Source organism: Lissotriton vulgaris, unplaced genomic scaffold (assembly GCF_964263255.1).
Source record: "Lissotriton vulgaris unplaced genomic scaffold, aLisVul1.2 SCAFFOLD_482, whole genome shotgun sequence".
NCBI classification, from domain to species: domain Eukaryota; kingdom Metazoa; phylum Chordata; class Amphibia; order Caudata; family Salamandridae; genus Lissotriton; species Lissotriton vulgaris.
The window spans coordinates 604359-620726 of record NW_028251556.1 but is presented as its reverse complement, the minus strand read 5'-3'; the positions used below and the strand labels follow the sequence as shown (position 1 = coordinate 620726).

The window sequence follows — 16368 nt, the reverse complement described above, 5'->3', positions numbered from 1 at the left end:
TAAAAATGCAGCATTTCAGTGGATAAAGCCATATATTTCAAATAGGACCTTAGAAGTCCAACAAGGAACTTCTGCTTCGACACTGCTGAGGCATACTGCTAGGGTTAGGTTTGTTCCCGTTACTGTTTCATATCAAAGTTCAACCCTCGGCGATCATACAAGAAACAATTCAGTGTGATTCGTACCCTGTGATGATGACACACAAATTATAATCAATCTAAATGATGACCATGGAAACCCAAGGTCAGGCCACTCACACAACTTAGAAGCTCTATGTGCTTGGATGAATAAAAACTCTCAAATTAAATCCCTCCAGGATGGTGATTCTTTTGGTTTATAACGAATTAAATTGTTGGGTAGTGTCTCTATGATGGGCAAATGTCCTCTCTGTCTCCTCAGTCAGAGACCATGGCCTAATTCTGCATTCAGAGCTAAATATGGAAAAACAAATTGCCATCATTGCCAGGACATGCTCATATCAGATTTGCACTCTTCAACAAATCCTTCTTCATCTTTTTTTCAGCTATATGGTAACCATGGCATGTGCTTTTATCAATCACATGGAGATTATGGCAACTCAACATATCTTGGGCTGCCAAAGGAAAATATCAATTGGTAGTAAAAAATCCAAAATGCAGAAGTTAGAATGGTCTTCAATCTAAAAAACGTTGAATCTGTATCTAACCAACTATGCCAACTTAACGGGCTACCTGAAGAGAAGCGCTTCGCTTTTAAGGCCTTATTTGATGTACAAAATCTATCATGACAAGACTCCTAAGTTTCTAATTAAACAAAGGAATACATCCGCTGATGGGTGGGGAAGCAACGGGTCTCCTGCTGACAGAATTGGAATACAGGTTCTATAAGAAGGCACGATTTAAGACCCTGTTGGGGGCATGGCAAGTATGGAAAACAATCTTAAAATTCTTTCATGTCCCTAAAATTAACCCTTCTCTTCTTCTGGAAAATTCGAGTCTTTTTCTTCAGTTAACAAATGATAAGAATCTACAAATATGGAAGGGTTTGGGGGTTAAGACTATCGGTGACCTAATGGTAGGAGACCAGATAATTGGGTTTGAGGACATGCAAGGGAGATACGGCCTTCCTGTAAATCAGTGGCTTATTTATGGCCAAATCTCGTGCATCATACATGTAAATGTATAGGCATTTATATAGCGCACTACTTACCCGTAGGGTCCCAAGGCACTTCGACCGCTGCGAAACCCTTCCTGGCTTCCCTGAGAGATGGTCCCTTAATGGGTATCTCCAGGGTGAGACCAGGCATCCCCGGCGGTCTGGTGGGGCCGTTAGTGAAGATGAGGCAAGCTAATGCCCAGAGTTGCCGAGTGTGATCGCTGATCCGAGTGGGCACCGAGGCGAGAGAATTATCGAGTCCGCTGACCCTGGTCCAGAAACCTGCCGCGCCGGGAATCGAACCCTGGTCCCGGGCCGTCCTCTGCTCTCGGGTCTGCCGCCTCTAACCGGTGAGCCACACTACTTCACCATACAGGCTTTTAGGCCAAAACTTAAGCCCCTAGTAGATTTCTCTTTGGTTGAGGTCCTGGGAAGAGGATGCAGGAAGATAAAAGAGGTTTATAATCTCCTGGTTTCTAGAATACAGGACGATGTAGGAAAAGTAGAAAGTGACTGGGCAATTAAACTGGGAAACCCGGATGTAGATCTGGACCTAGCATTATGGTTAAATAAAAAGATCTTTCGGGGTTCAAAGTTATGGGCTCAGCATTTTAAAACAGTTTTTAATCTGTATCATACACCCGACAAATTATTTGCTTGGGGTGTCAGGAATGACGATCGCTGCCCGAGATGTAATAAGGGGCAAGCAGATTTATTACATATGTTCTTTACTTGTGAGCGGCTGGCCCCTGTTCTGGACGCAGTAACAACATTTTGGGAGGGGCTGCTAGGTCATAAGAACGATCTATCCCCAACATTGATGCTATTTGGCTCAGATTCTAAACTGGTTTTAACAGAGGATGAGGCCGCTTTGGTTTTTATGTCGGTTGCTGTGCTTAGAATCTTGATCTCGGCCGGATGGAAGGATGTTACAGCCCCCTCTTTCCAGATGTGGATGTCTAGATTTTTAGGTATTTATAATATTGAGTCTTGTCTCTATGAACTTAAAGGTGCTAAAAAACGACTATGGGCCCCGGTTAAGAAATGGCTGGAGGACAGAATAAGAACTTGAAATGTACTGTATTGTTATATTTATTGGTAGATCTTCTGCATCTTTTTTATCCCCACGTCATGTAATGTGTTTTTAGTTGTTTATATTTGAGTGATCATTTAATTGTATCAGATGTTCTTATACCTTGCTTGTGATTAATTAACTGTTTTGTCAAATGCACCATGAACTTTTAATAAATAAATAAAAAAAAAGGAATACATCCGTTTTGAGAACCTCAGATCGGGCAACATTTTAAATTCTTCCGACAAGTAGTACTAGATGGGGTGTGAGAGCTTCTTGAGTTCAGAGACCCAATTATGGAATAACATCCCCTTGGATATTGTCATTCATCTTCTCTATTAAAGTTAAGGAAAAGCATTGAAAATCTAGCTTTGTGCAATGTAATACTCCTCTATCGATAGCAGGCACTTACTCAACACCAAGAGACTCCTCCGAAGTGTATGCACAAATGGCAATAAATAAAGAAGTAGTCCTATTCTTGCACTTGCATCTATATATTGATTTTTATAAAAAGACAATTTCAGATTAAAACATAATTTAATAACTCATCTGTGGCCTGTATTGGATAAATTCACTTAATTAAAAAAGAGCCGACTAAATGTAAGAAATGCTTTTAGTGAAAACCAAGGACAGACTTTTATTATTATTCAACAAAAATGGTTCAGCACACCATACAATATATAGTGACAGTATTGATGAGGTTAATAATATCAATAAGCCATGGAGTTTTCTTTTCTTGTTTTATTCCAAATCTTCACATACAAGTAGCCAACGCGTTTCGTCCGAAGGACTTCTTCAGCGCTACAACAAACAAATATACAAAAATATACATATTATACAGTGCTATATTACAATTAAAAGCCTAATTTATTTGTACAACCTAATTGAAAAAAAGGAAAGTCTTTAAGAATGTTACTACATAGTCCATGCATAGAAATGGCTTACTGACAGAAGTTTCAATTTATTCTTATTAAAGCCCGGGGTACATATCATGATCTATTATGTAACAAGATCTAGAATGCAAAAACCTAGATATTATTGCGATAGGTGATTCCTTTCAAAGGATTACAAGGTCGGGCAAACCATTGTAAAGAGATTGGTGACAAAAAAGACAATTTTTTTCGTTAAAACCAAAAATACATATCATGATCTAAAAAGGTCTAAAGTGCAATGAGCTTAGTTGCTATGCGGTGGATGATTCCTTTCACAAAGTTGACAATTTAGGCAAGCCATTGTGAAAAAAAGGGTGGAAGGGAAGGAGGAATCTTCTATCATTTAATGGTTCGACACATTGAGGACAGGGATTGGAGAAAAAAGGGTTGTATCTTACCGAATAGTAATCAAGATACTGTCTTGTGTTCTGGGCTTTATCAGTGAGAACCAGTCTCCAGCTACTTTGATGGAACCAGTCTCCAGGAACTTGGATGGAAAAGATCCTATTTATAAGCAAGGGATAGGGTATGAATCTCTCCTGCATATTGTGCAGTTTATAATTTTTCTAGAGTTTATTAACCTGACATAACACATACCTTCATTTGGGATGGACTAGTCAAATTTCTGTGATGGATGTATTACAGTTGAAACGAAAATGGGGATGTCCAAATACACATCCGGGGGTGGTGATATCAATATTCACCCTGGTAAAGATAAAATTGAAAGCAGGGTTAGGACCCCAGAAAGGAAAGTACCATCATGCATGTCATATGAACGATGATGAGATATTTTATTAAATTAAATTCCAAGGCGAAACCTGGATGTACAGGGCAAGTGCATTTACTGTTTAGCATGTAAATCCGTTAAGGTAAACATGCACACACATGGAATTAAGGATGTCAAGATCCACATCCATAGATCACGATATAAATATTCACCCTGATGGGGGTAAGAGTGGAAGTAGGTTTGTAACCCCAGAGTGAAAAAATCCTATTATCCATACCATAAGAACAGTCATGAAGTTTTTAATAGGTTCCATAGCAAGACCTAAATATACGGGGCCCATGCTCTGGTTGTTTTAAAATATCGGTCAGTTGTGCTGGACATACGGGGCACATGCTCTTGTTGTATTAAATTAACGGTCAGTGGTGCTGGACATACATGCACATAAATTAGAGTGCTGATGCCCATCCCTAAATACCTCAAGACAACAGCATTACTAATGAATAATGTGCACAAGCAAAGGGATTAAAGTCTAAGTCTAGGCGCAGAGTGGCTAAAAGAGCCCTACAATCCAGATAGCCTTACATTAGTGTGCAAATGCCCTCCCCAGGTTTCACTTACTTTTAAAAACAGCATATCTCCGTTCTCGGTCGTCGTCTTGAAAAAGTAGTTCGAAATTAACCCGGAGCCGGGCCAGTTTAAATAGCCCGCAAACAAACTTCACCTGCTACCAATTATGAAACAGGTCGCGTTAGAGAATACTTGCGCAGCCGCCATCTTAGAGTGTGCAAGTAATGCGTTAACGGTACAGGGATGAAGATAAAATTTGCCAAACACCCCTCCGATTTTAAAGTATGCCTAATCTTTAAATAAGGCATATAATACAAACGTATTTTGGGAAAATCCTCTTTCTTTTTTGGTCGCCGGTCTTAATTTGAAATTTCGCATTAAAATAGTGCGTAAAGAACTGTAATGCGGTACCCGTTTAGACTCGCCAGAAAACGGATGCCTATTTATTTCTCAATTTTAGAAACCTCGATCAAAAAGGTTTCTGGGGGTTGGAAGCTAACGTTAGACATTTGCCGATGGAAAAAGACGGGCAGCAATAATATCCGATTAGTCTTTTTGGCGCGCCATTTTGAGTCGGGAAACAACCAGGGCGATATATTAATGAAAATATATCGACGTGGTTCATTCCTTATACCTATTTAGGTTTACAAAAAGTAATTCTGCTCTGGTTTTATCTTTTTATGGTTCTGGGCATTATATATTTAAATGTCTCAATCCTTGGTGCCATATTATACTGAAGGGTTGGTTATTTACAAAGCATATTTGTCATTAGAACATTGGAATGTTGGGAGCTCCATTGAAAACAATGGAGTGCTCTGGGCTTATAATGGCTGGTATAAGCCTGGAGCTCCAACATTCCAATGTTTCTTTGTTCACAGCTCTGGCTGTGAACAAAGGCTTCAGGGACCCTGAGGGGATTTCAATCCCCTCCCGCTTCCAAAAGGCTTTGTTTTTTTTGTTAGAACATTCTGTCCTCTAGTGACAGAATGTTCTAATAGCCTTATAGCCCTTCGTAGATGGGCTATACCGCTATTAAAGTCCCTCTCCCTTGTTAAAGGCCCTCGCCTTCGGCTCGGGGCCTTTAACGCTGGAGAGGGCCTTTAATAGCCGGTATAGCCGTCTACGGCGGGCTATAAGGCTATATTACAGAATGGCTCATTATTAAACCCCTTTCTGACACAGCGATTGGGAAACAATATATGCTAAAACCAATATCATATACATTCCATTGTTAAATTCACATTATTGATTACAAATGATCATACAAACTCATGCAAAAGAGACAAAGTCTCATAATGTCTTATGATGTACAAAAAAGGACGATATTTAGAGGAACAACCTTGTATGACAATAATAAATAGCTAGTCAATCTAGATATAACCTTAAGGATTATTTACAAAAGTTGTATAACACTGAAAGATGGCACATACATTTATACAAATCAAAAGCTCATTCATTTTTCTGAGAGCATACGGAAAGAATAATTTTTTACAACATAATGTTTACTGGAGGACAGATATTATTACAAAAAATGGTATAGCTCATTGTTGATATTGAGTCCCTTTGTGATGCTGCGAAGCCGACAAATCCATGCAGCTTCCCTTTGTCTGAGCATCTTAATTCTGTCTCCACCTCTTATTGGGGGTTGGACATGATCTATGCCAAAAAAGCAGATATTAGATTGATGAGGATGGTTTTCTTGAATGTGCACAGACACAGGATATCTGTCATCTCTATTTTGTATGGCTCTCACGTGCTCTTGAATGCGGATTTTCAGATTTCTAATACTACTGCCCACCTATATTTTGTTACGTGCGCATACTCTAAGATGGCGGCTGCGCAAGTATTATCTAACGCGACCTGTTTCGTAATTGGTAGCAGGTGAAGTTTGTTTGCGGGCTATTTAAACTGGCCCGGCTCGGGGTTAATTTCGAACTACTTTTTCGAGCCGACGACCCAGAACAGAGATATGCTGTTTTTCAAAGTAAGTGAAACCTGGGGAGGGCATTTGCACACTAATGTAAGGCTATCTGGATTGTAGGGCTCTTTTAGCCACTCTGCGCCTAGACTTAGACTTTAATCCCTTTGCTTGTGCACATTATTCATTAGTAATGCTGTTGTCTTGTGGTATTTAGGGATGGGCATCAGCACTCTAATTTATGTGCATGTATGTCCAGCACCACTGACCGTTAATTTAATACAACAGGAGCATGTGCCCCGTATGTCCAGCACAACTGACCGATATTTTAAAACAACCAGAGCATGGGCCCCGTATATTTAGGTCTTGCTATGGAACCTATTAAAAACTTCATGACTGTTCTTATGGTATGGATAATAGCATTTTTTCACTCTGGGGTTACAAACCTACTTACACTCTTACCCCCATCAGGGTGAATATTTATATCGTGATCTATGGATGTGGATCTTGACATCCTTAATTCCATGTGTGTGCATGTTTACCTTAACAGATTTACATGCTAAACAGTAAATGCACGTGCCCTGTACATCCAGGTTTCACCTTGGAATTTAATTTAATAAAATATCTCATCATCGTTCATATGACATGCATGATGGTACTTTCCTTTCTGGGGTCCTAACTCAGCTTTCAATTTTATCTTTACCAGGGTGAATATTGATATCACCACCCCCGGATGTGTATTTGGACATCCCCATTTTCGTTTCAACTGTAATACATCCATCACAGAAATTTGACTAGTCCATCCCAAATGAAGGTATGTGTTATGTCAGGTTAATAAACTCTAGAAAAATTATAAACTACACAATATGCAGGAGAGATTCAAACCCTATCCCTTGCTTATAAATAGGATCTTTTCCATCCAAGTTCCTGGAGACTGGTTCCATCAAAGTAGCTGGAGACTGGTTCTCACTGATAAAGCCCAGAACACAAGACAGTATCTTGATTACTATTCGGTAAGATACAACCCTTTTTTCTCCAATCCCTGTCCTCAATGTGTCGAACCATTAAATGATAGAAGATTCCTCCTTCCCTTCCACCCTTCTTTTCACAATGGCTTGCCTAAATTGTCAACTTTGTGAAAGGAATCATCCACCGCATAGCAACTAAGCTCATTGCACTTTAGACCTTTTTAGATCATGATATGTATTTTTGGTTTTAACGAAAAAAATTGTCTTTTTTGTCACCAATCTCTTTACGATGGTTTGCCCGACCTTGTAATCCTTTGAAAGGAATCACCTATCACAATAATATCTAGGTTTTTTGCATTCTAGATCTTGTTACATAATAGATCATGATATGTACCCCGTGCTTTAATAAGAATAAATTGAAACTTCTGTCCGTAAGCCATTTCTATGCATGGACTATGTAGTAACATTCTTAAAGACTTTCCTTTTTTTCAATTAGGTTATACAAATAAATTAGGCTTTTAATTGTAATATAGCACTGTATAATATGTATATTTTTGTATATTTGTTTGTTGTAGCCCTGAAGAAGTCCTTCGGGCGAAACGCGTTGGCTACTTGTATGTGAAGATTTGGAATAAAACAAGAAAAGAAAACTCCATGGCTTATTGATATTATTAACCTCATTAATACTGTCACTATATATTGTATGGTGTGCTGAACCATTTTTGTTGAATTGTACACAGTGCCTTTGGCATTGACTTTTGAGGCCTAGGGGTATGTGGCCTCAGGTTTTTGGCACCCACAGATATAACTAGACCAAGATATATTGGATAGAGTGCAGTCAACTGTCTTACCCTGTACCCCTGTTCTAGTATCACTAAGACTTTTATTATTAACAAACCTTTTCTAAATGAAATAAAAGGCAGGACAATTGAGTTAGACCGGCTGCAACCTCATTAAGTTAAAAAATGATGCTGCTTTTTAGGTCTCGCTGAGTCAGCGCATGCTCTGCTCTGCGAGACATTTTGTAGTGTGCTTTTAAAAGTGCTACCCCAGGCTTCTGCTGGCCTAGCACTTGCGTGCACGTGCATGCGTACAGCCGCCAGCCAGCTTGCAAGTTTTATTTGTGCCAGTGGTTACAAGTGTGGGCACTGGCACACATTTTTGTGGGCCCAGTGCTTAATTTGAGTTGGTGGTTTCTGGTGCTCGGCACCAGCACTTAATTATCAACAGCCACACTTATGACAGTCGGCCACATGGTGGCGCTGTCTTCCTAATTTAGACATTTGCAAAACAACAGTTGTTTATTCATTAACTAGACATTAACAAGCATTGGCATAGCCAATAGGTCTCGCTTTTGGGACCTAATAAGTATTTAGTTATGCAGCAGAATATTCTTGGTGCAACAATATCAACTGTTGCATTGCTAAACACTTATATGTGATAAGGTAAAGTTGCCTTCAAGGGATTTATTCTAGTGTTTAATTCAAATTATTTATATCATTAAATTGCAAGGTCAAATGAATGATTTCCTTGATCAATGATTAATTCCAACAATTTTAGTACCTCAATACAATAGTGTATAAGAATCACAAGTAAGAACATTAATTGTCATATAGGTTATGAATCATAAGTGCAAAAGCATATAAAAAATGGAACAAAGGCGGGTGTATATAGAAAAAGATTCACTTTTTATCTTGATAAATCAATTCAGGGTACTTTTTACAAACAAATATACAAACAATGTGACAAGAAGTAAGCAATATAGATTTGAAGCCTTCACTGTAACAATTGTTGACACCTTTCTTAATGTATATTAAAATGAATTTCAGAAGAAAAACAGTAGGTCGACGTTTCGGTCTCTACTTTTTCATAAACGAGACCATCTTCAGGACTGTTAAGTATTTTAATAGTTGACCCCTATTATAATGTAGCACAAAAGTAATTACTGTTTATTCTAAAACATATTAAACACATAAAAAATCATCACAATATATCACCTGTTTCATTTGCACAAATACATTATTATTTCAATTCTGAGCCTTGATTTAGGTTTCAAACTCTTTCAATGCATCATCATTATTCCAGTTGTTCATATCCTAATTTGCAAAAGAATATACATATCTAGATTTCAACCTCATTTGGTTTTATTTGATGATACCCATATCGGTTTTAGCACATCATGTTCTTATTCACATTTGCCCAAAAAAATTATGAATAGAGTAGAATAGTTGGTGTCTCTTTTAATCATAAGACCAACCTGATGGTTAATCATGTTGTTATTCTCACTTGTGAAACACTGTACATTCCGTGGAATAATTGGTGGCACTAATAATCTTGAAACCAACCAAGTGGTTTCTCTAGTAGGGAGCCGATTCGATTCGGGAAAAACCATTCCGAATAGCCGTAAAGAGCATTATTCCCGTACGAATCGTACCCTGCAACGTCCCTGTACGTACGATGAAGTACGATTCGTACCAGGAGCAGGACTCCGTACGAATCATACAAAGACCGTACGACTCTAATCTCCGCACGATTCTCCCTCGGAACCCGCTGTACGCAGCATCCATACGGTTCGAAGCAGGTTTTCCCAACCCAGCAAGTACGATTTGTGTACGGTGCGTACATCCCATGCCTGCAGGGGTACGGTGCGTACCCCTGCAATCACGGGGTGTACGCACCGTACCCCATGATCGCAGGGTGTACGCACCGTACCGCATGATTGCAGGGTGTACGGTGCGTACACCCTGCATTCATGGGGTATGGTGCGTACACCCCATGATCGCAGGGGTATGCACCTTACCCCTGCAGACATGGGGTGTACGCACCGTATGGTGTGCATGTGATTGTGTGGTTGTCTGTACGAATCGCCCTTACCGGACGTGGACCGTACGAATCGCGTCCTCATACCCCGGTCCGGATCATACTCGTCAGGTCGTACAGCATGTTTACGAATTGTACGGTTCACTGTGAGGGTATGTGTCGTACGGTTTCACCCTTGCAATTCGTACGGTTCGCGACGATTCGGATGGATTGACGAGATACAGATCGTACTACGCGATTCGGACGGACGTGTATGAATCGTATGGGGAGGGCTCCGGATACTTTACAGACAGATGCTTTTTTTCCTGAATCGGAATCGGCCCCTAAGTGTCTATTCTTGGGCAGTTAACTCTTATATCATTTAGATCAGTCTGCCCTTCATTTTGTAAACACTTTAATGTAGAGACTTTAATGCCCAATTTCTCTAGGTGAGTATCATCCTATAACCTGGACATACCTGAGTTTTGACAGAATCTTGTGACTCAGCTGGTTATCTTCTCAAATTTAGGACCTGACAGGCATTAATCTATAAAAGAAAAAAAGGTCTTTATTACTGTCTGCATTATTCATCTAATTTATGTACTTGTGATTTATTAACTATTTTTACCTTCTTCTAGCCACAAGACACGTGTTCAATCTGTCTAATATGTGGAAAGAGTGTTGTATCCCAATCTGTAAAGCCCAAAATGCAAGGATGGCGCAAGCGCATAATTTAAATATTGGAAGGGAACGAAATAAGAAAAAAAGCTGTGATCCTTTGCGTGCTTTGCTAATTTTAAGCTCTGTGTATTTTGTCTTTCATATTTTTGCAGAAGAGAAAATGGCAGCGATCAGGTCTGGAGTGTTTTTGTTCACAAAATCAGGAATCTGAGAGCGGAGAGATTCAAAGGTGGTGCATCTGCCAAAGACTCAAGATTTTCCTTTTGTTTAAGAAATGATTATAATTTTGTTGATTGATTGCAGAAATAATACTGAACAATGAGGTGCACTTTACATTTGACCCCTAATGGGTCATGACCCCTCCCAAAATAACAGAACCCCCCACCCACCCATACCACCTAGAACATCACAATATAAGGGGATATCACGTTAAATAAAGAAGGCCTATTGGCTTTAAAGGGTCACCACCATGCATACAAGGTAAGCCTATTGGCTTTGTTAAGCGGTCACCAATACAAAACTATAAGGCAGGCCTATTGGTTTTGTCCAGGCGATCACCACATTAAAAGACCATTAAACCACGATTTAAAAGCAACCATCCTGGTGTTCAATTACCATATTTCAAAGCAATAATTTGTGTTAATAAAGTATTAGCAATAATAATTACAAAATGACTGTGAACAACATATTGTCAATAAAGATTTGGAAACTAACATTACATGTGTCTGTGTCTTTACTTTTTAAATACCTTCAGGCTGCAGTAAATGCAGCCATAGAACCAGCCCTTGGAGGATAATGCACTGCCAGATAAAGAACAAAAGCTCCTGCCATGAAAGTATTTGAAAATAGTGGTGAAAATCCTGGGGAGTCATGGATTCTGTGCACCAGAAACATAGGCTCACTTTTGAATATTGATCGGGGCTGCTACGTTTCTGCAGCCCCCACACACCTCCATAATCATGTAGTCATAGTGGTGGTGCCCCTGCTTTCCTTGAGGCACCACAAAAACCAGAAAAGTATGCAAATATGCCTCTCCTGAGGCATGATAAGCCGCTCCCACCTTGGAACCCAGATTTGGCTATAATTTGGGGGTGGGAGGTGCAGGGAGACCACCCCCAACTGCCGCAGTGAGATCCCTGCCCATCTGACTCCTTTCACTGCCAGCGCAGAAGTGGCAACTTAGATTCTTCCTGAATGCTCTGTGCCGGCAGGCCGTTACACTGGAGGGGCCCTCACCGATCCCCCCCAGACATGGCCAGAGGGAGCGAGGGTGAGCCCACCACTATGGGGGTGGTGGAGTGGGGAGGGTGCAACAGTGCTCCCCCTGATTTCTCCCACGTCTGGGTCCCATAGATTGGGTCTCAGGCCACTATCTTCCTCCTTGGGTGGGGGCAGCAGCTCTCCCCCTCCTCTTGTCTGGAACCCAGAGATTGGATCCCAGGCCACTTCTTTGAATGAGTTCCTGGACCTTGGAGAGCTGTAGGGAGGGGACCACACGCACGACTCTCCCGGGCTTATTAATTTTTTTATGAACCCTTTGCAAAGCCCTGTGCTCTGGCCCACCCCAGAGGTAATCTGTACCAGCAGCTGGGCCCCTGTTTTAGAGGGGGGGGGGAGGATTTAAAGGTCACACAGTTTTAAATTAGCATATCTTGATGGGCCAATTTGGGAATCTTGGGCTTGTTTTTCACCTAATGGCGAATTCTAGCATCCTGAAGCAGTTTTAGAAGGCCTTCTTGCCTAACAAGGGTGCACTTTGCAGAGAGCTGTTCTACTGGCTCCCTGTGCCAGCCTTTCTCATTTTCCTTGTGCTTTGGTGGTCCTCTCACCTTGCTTGAGTGAGGAAGTTCAGATCTTGTCCTAACTGGTCTCTACGGCGTGTAAGGGAATCAGCTGCCGTAGTCATGGAGAGACTCACTGGTCCTAGGTTCAACTTTTGGCATAGTCCTTACACCATTGGGGCATCAGGTGGGCATGTCCTTCCAGTTATCCCCTCCCCGGTCCTGCACAGCATGATGGGACAGTTCAAGATGGCTTCAACTAGCGCTGTCCTCAAGTCCTGCACCATTCGTACGAATACGAGTCTGAGTTCCGCATTTCCTGCATTTCAAATGTTTTTATTACTCTGAAGTTACAGTACATTTCATTCTTTATTTTCCATTTATTTTCCTTCAATGTCGCACCATGTATACAAGCCTTTTATCTAATTTGCACCCGCGTAATACAATATCATACAAGAACTACCAGTCTTTCTTTTACTTTTATTATCATGGTAGTACGGAAACGCAGACACTTCCAGTTCTATGCACGTTTATAACACAAACACCAGAGCACCGGCCTGCACCAACGTCCTTTGAAGATAATCACCTACGCCTGCACCTTATCAGCACGGGTAAGCTGCACTGTTCACCTACTTGAATACTTCGTTTCACCCAATGTACACTTTTTTGTTAGTTTTTACCGACCTTTATAGCACTCTACCAGACAAACAAAGAATTTATTTATATAGCGCAAACTCGACCCAAAGGTATTGGAGCGCTTTACGTAAGCACCGTATTTACATTACACAGTTCGAGGCATGTGGGCTGCTGAATTCATATCTGTGCATAGATCGCCGCCTAGTGTTGGGTCTGGATGATTGCACATTGTTGTCCTGGAAGAGTCTTCGAAGTATCACGAGATAGGTGGCTCCTCCCCTGAACTACAGTGCGCATGGGCATCGACTCCATCCTCAGATAGTTTTTTTCCGCCATTGGGTTCGGATGTCTTTGAATTCCTTCTTGTCGGAATCGATAGAAAACTTTCTTAAGACCAAAAGGTCTTTAGTCTATACGTCGGTATAGTCTTGCTTTCGGTCTTAGTTCTTCCAGCTGGGTTCCGAGCCGGATTCCCTACACCCGCGTGCTTTCGATGCGGGAGGCCCAGTCGACGCTTCAGACCCTATCAAACGTCCATCATGGACCGTAGTCCATTTAAGAGATGTCCTGTCTGCAACTCGAAGTATCCCCACATCGACGTCCACCCGGTGTGCAACAAGTGTCTGTCGCCGGACCACGATGAAGCCAAGTGTATGGCTTGTTCACTGTTCAGGTCCAAGAAGACGCTTAAGCTTCGACGAGCTGCGTGCCAGGAGGCCCAGCATGCTGCACCGGCGCCTGTGGACATCTTCGATGCAGGGGATGTCGAGGACGAATCTATCCAGGACATTAGTGAGTCGAACCCCGCGTCGGACGTCGACTATGACTACGACGCGGATGCAAAGATGTTCGAGGCCGAAGAAGTCGTCGACGAGGTAGGAGACGACGACGGGGCCCTCGGGGCCATGGAGGATAGCTCGGACGCGGAGCTTCCTCAAACTGACTCTGGGGCCATGCCAATTCATAAGGCTCAGGTCGAGGGATCGCCTTCGGGCCTTACCCAAGATCTTACCATGGGTTCTACGGCCCCGCCTTCGGGCTCGGCCACGGACATTGCTGTTGAGCCACACCCTGGCAAATCGAAACCGAAAGTGAAGCCTACGGTCTCGACACAAGAAACTGCGCAGGTGCCGTCCTCGAAACCAAAAGTGTGCATCGCTTTGGTCGGCTCCAAGGCCTCGGAGCCCTCGGCGCCGAAGAAGCCGAAAGGTGCTGCCGCGCCGAAGACTAAAGTCAAGGTGATCGAGCCGAGCGCGTCGGCGCCGAAGACGGTCGACACCAGCAAAGGCCTCGGCGACTCGAAGAAAGCTGTCGGCGACCTGAAGAAAGCTCTCGGTGACCCGAAGAAGCGACTGGATGACCCGAAGGTTCTCGCGACTCCGCGTCAACAGGACAAGGTCAAGAGCAGCACACCCCGAGAGTCGACTCCAGGTGAGGCCTCGAAGGATTCCGTCGAACCGGCACGCCCATCCGCCGAGTTCACCAAGAAGGTGACGGACTCCCTGCAGCGCATCAGGGACAGGACCTTATCGGTCGGTCCGAAGGATCCTCCGCCTACGAAACCGGTGGAGAAACCGCATAAGGCGTCCACGCCCATCCATTTTACGTTGCCGCCGAAGACTGCGCCGAAAGCTTTCGCTCCTAAGGCGTTCGCCAGCGCTCTCGAAAAGGTCTCCTCGGCGCCGAAGTCGTCAGCGGTGGTCCCCGGCCCACAGCCTTGACGACCTTCAGTGGACGAGCATCAGGAACACTTCATTGATGCCGAAACGGGCAGGCTTTCCCTCCACAAGCGGAAAATCGCCCTGGAACGCCCAATGGAGTCCTACAAGATCCCTCTCAAGAAAAAGAAGGACTCTGCTTTCACTCCTGTCTTGGTGGAACCACTCTCCCCACAGACTCATGATGTTTCGCCCACTTACTCTGATGTGGACGCTGAAGAGGGAGATGATGAGGACGAGTACAGTTATTCTGTCTATACAGACCCTGAGGATACCAACGAACCCTGGGCCGCTGGTGCTGACCCAGGTGATTCTCAAGCAGGACAAGACCCTCAACTATTTTCTGCAAAAACGTCTCCTACAGAAGACTCTGCAGCTTTCAATGCCCTCATTGAACGGGCGGCTAACAATCACAACGTCCAGCTCCATGCTGACCCTGTTGATGTCGACTTCCTTTTTGATACCTTCTCAGTCTCAGAAAGAACTGTTAAGACTCTGCCTATGCTGAAAGGTGTTTTAAAACATGCTGGCGAGATCTTTAAAGAACCTACCAGGGCGAGGGTGATAAACCCTAGGATTGAGAAGAAATACAAGTCAGCGCCTACTGATCCTACCTACATCAAAGGACAGTTGCCTCTGGACTCCCTTGTCGTCTCGAATGCCCGGAAGAGGGCTAATTCTCAGACTACGGGTGATGCTCCTCCCCCAGACAAAGAATCCAAGGTCTTTGAGGCATCGGGGAAGAGGGTAGCAGCACAGGCAGCCAACATCTGGCGCATTTCAAATACACAAGTGCTACTGGCGAGGTATGACAGGGCACACTATGACACACTGAAGACCTTGTTGCAGCACCTGCCTGATGAATACAAGGAGGCGGCTGAGATGCTGATTCAGGAAGGGAGGCTGATCTCTAATGCTTCGATTAAGTGCGCTCTGGACGCGGCTGATACCGCAGCCAGGGCTGTCAACACTAGTGTTATGCTACGGCGACATGCCTGGCTGAGAATCTCTGGATTTAAGCCGGAAATCCAAACCACCATCCTTAATCAAACAGTGAATCCAGATCACCTGTTTGACCCGGAGGTTGACACCGCCCTAGAAAAAAATAAAAAGGATACGGAAACTGCTAAATCAGTGCCTTACAGTCCCAGCAGTTTCGGGGTGGGTCTTTTCGTCGCTCAAGCACTAGAGGCGTTTCCAGAGGCCAGCTCTCCCAGTCCACGCAGTACTACAAGGGCAACACTCAGTCCACATACACCAACAAGAGTCGAGGTGGATATCGTGGTAACAGCGCCAAGAGCAGAGGTCGTGGAAACAACAACTCCAGATTCTCTGCCACCAACAAACAGTGGCGCCTTGTCACTGCCCCCCGACCACACAACACCGGTCGGGGGGAGACTCCAGCAGTTCCTGCCAGTCTGGAAGTCCATTACCA

The 16368-nt window shown here is 43.1% G+C and overlaps 1 protein-coding gene across 1 annotated transcript in view; it reads left to right on the top strand.

The window, feature by feature from the left end:
* LOC147662848 (E3 ubiquitin-protein ligase TRIM39-like) overlaps positions 1-11511 on the top strand; it is a 280135-nt gene extending 268624 nt beyond the window's left edge. Inside the window, exon 8 of the mRNA XM_086950855.1 lies at positions 10951-11511. The gene's annotated coding sequence lies outside the window, so the exon portion shown is untranslated. The remainder of the gene's footprint in view (positions 1-10950) is intronic.
* Positions 11512-16368: the final 4857 nt, after the last annotated feature.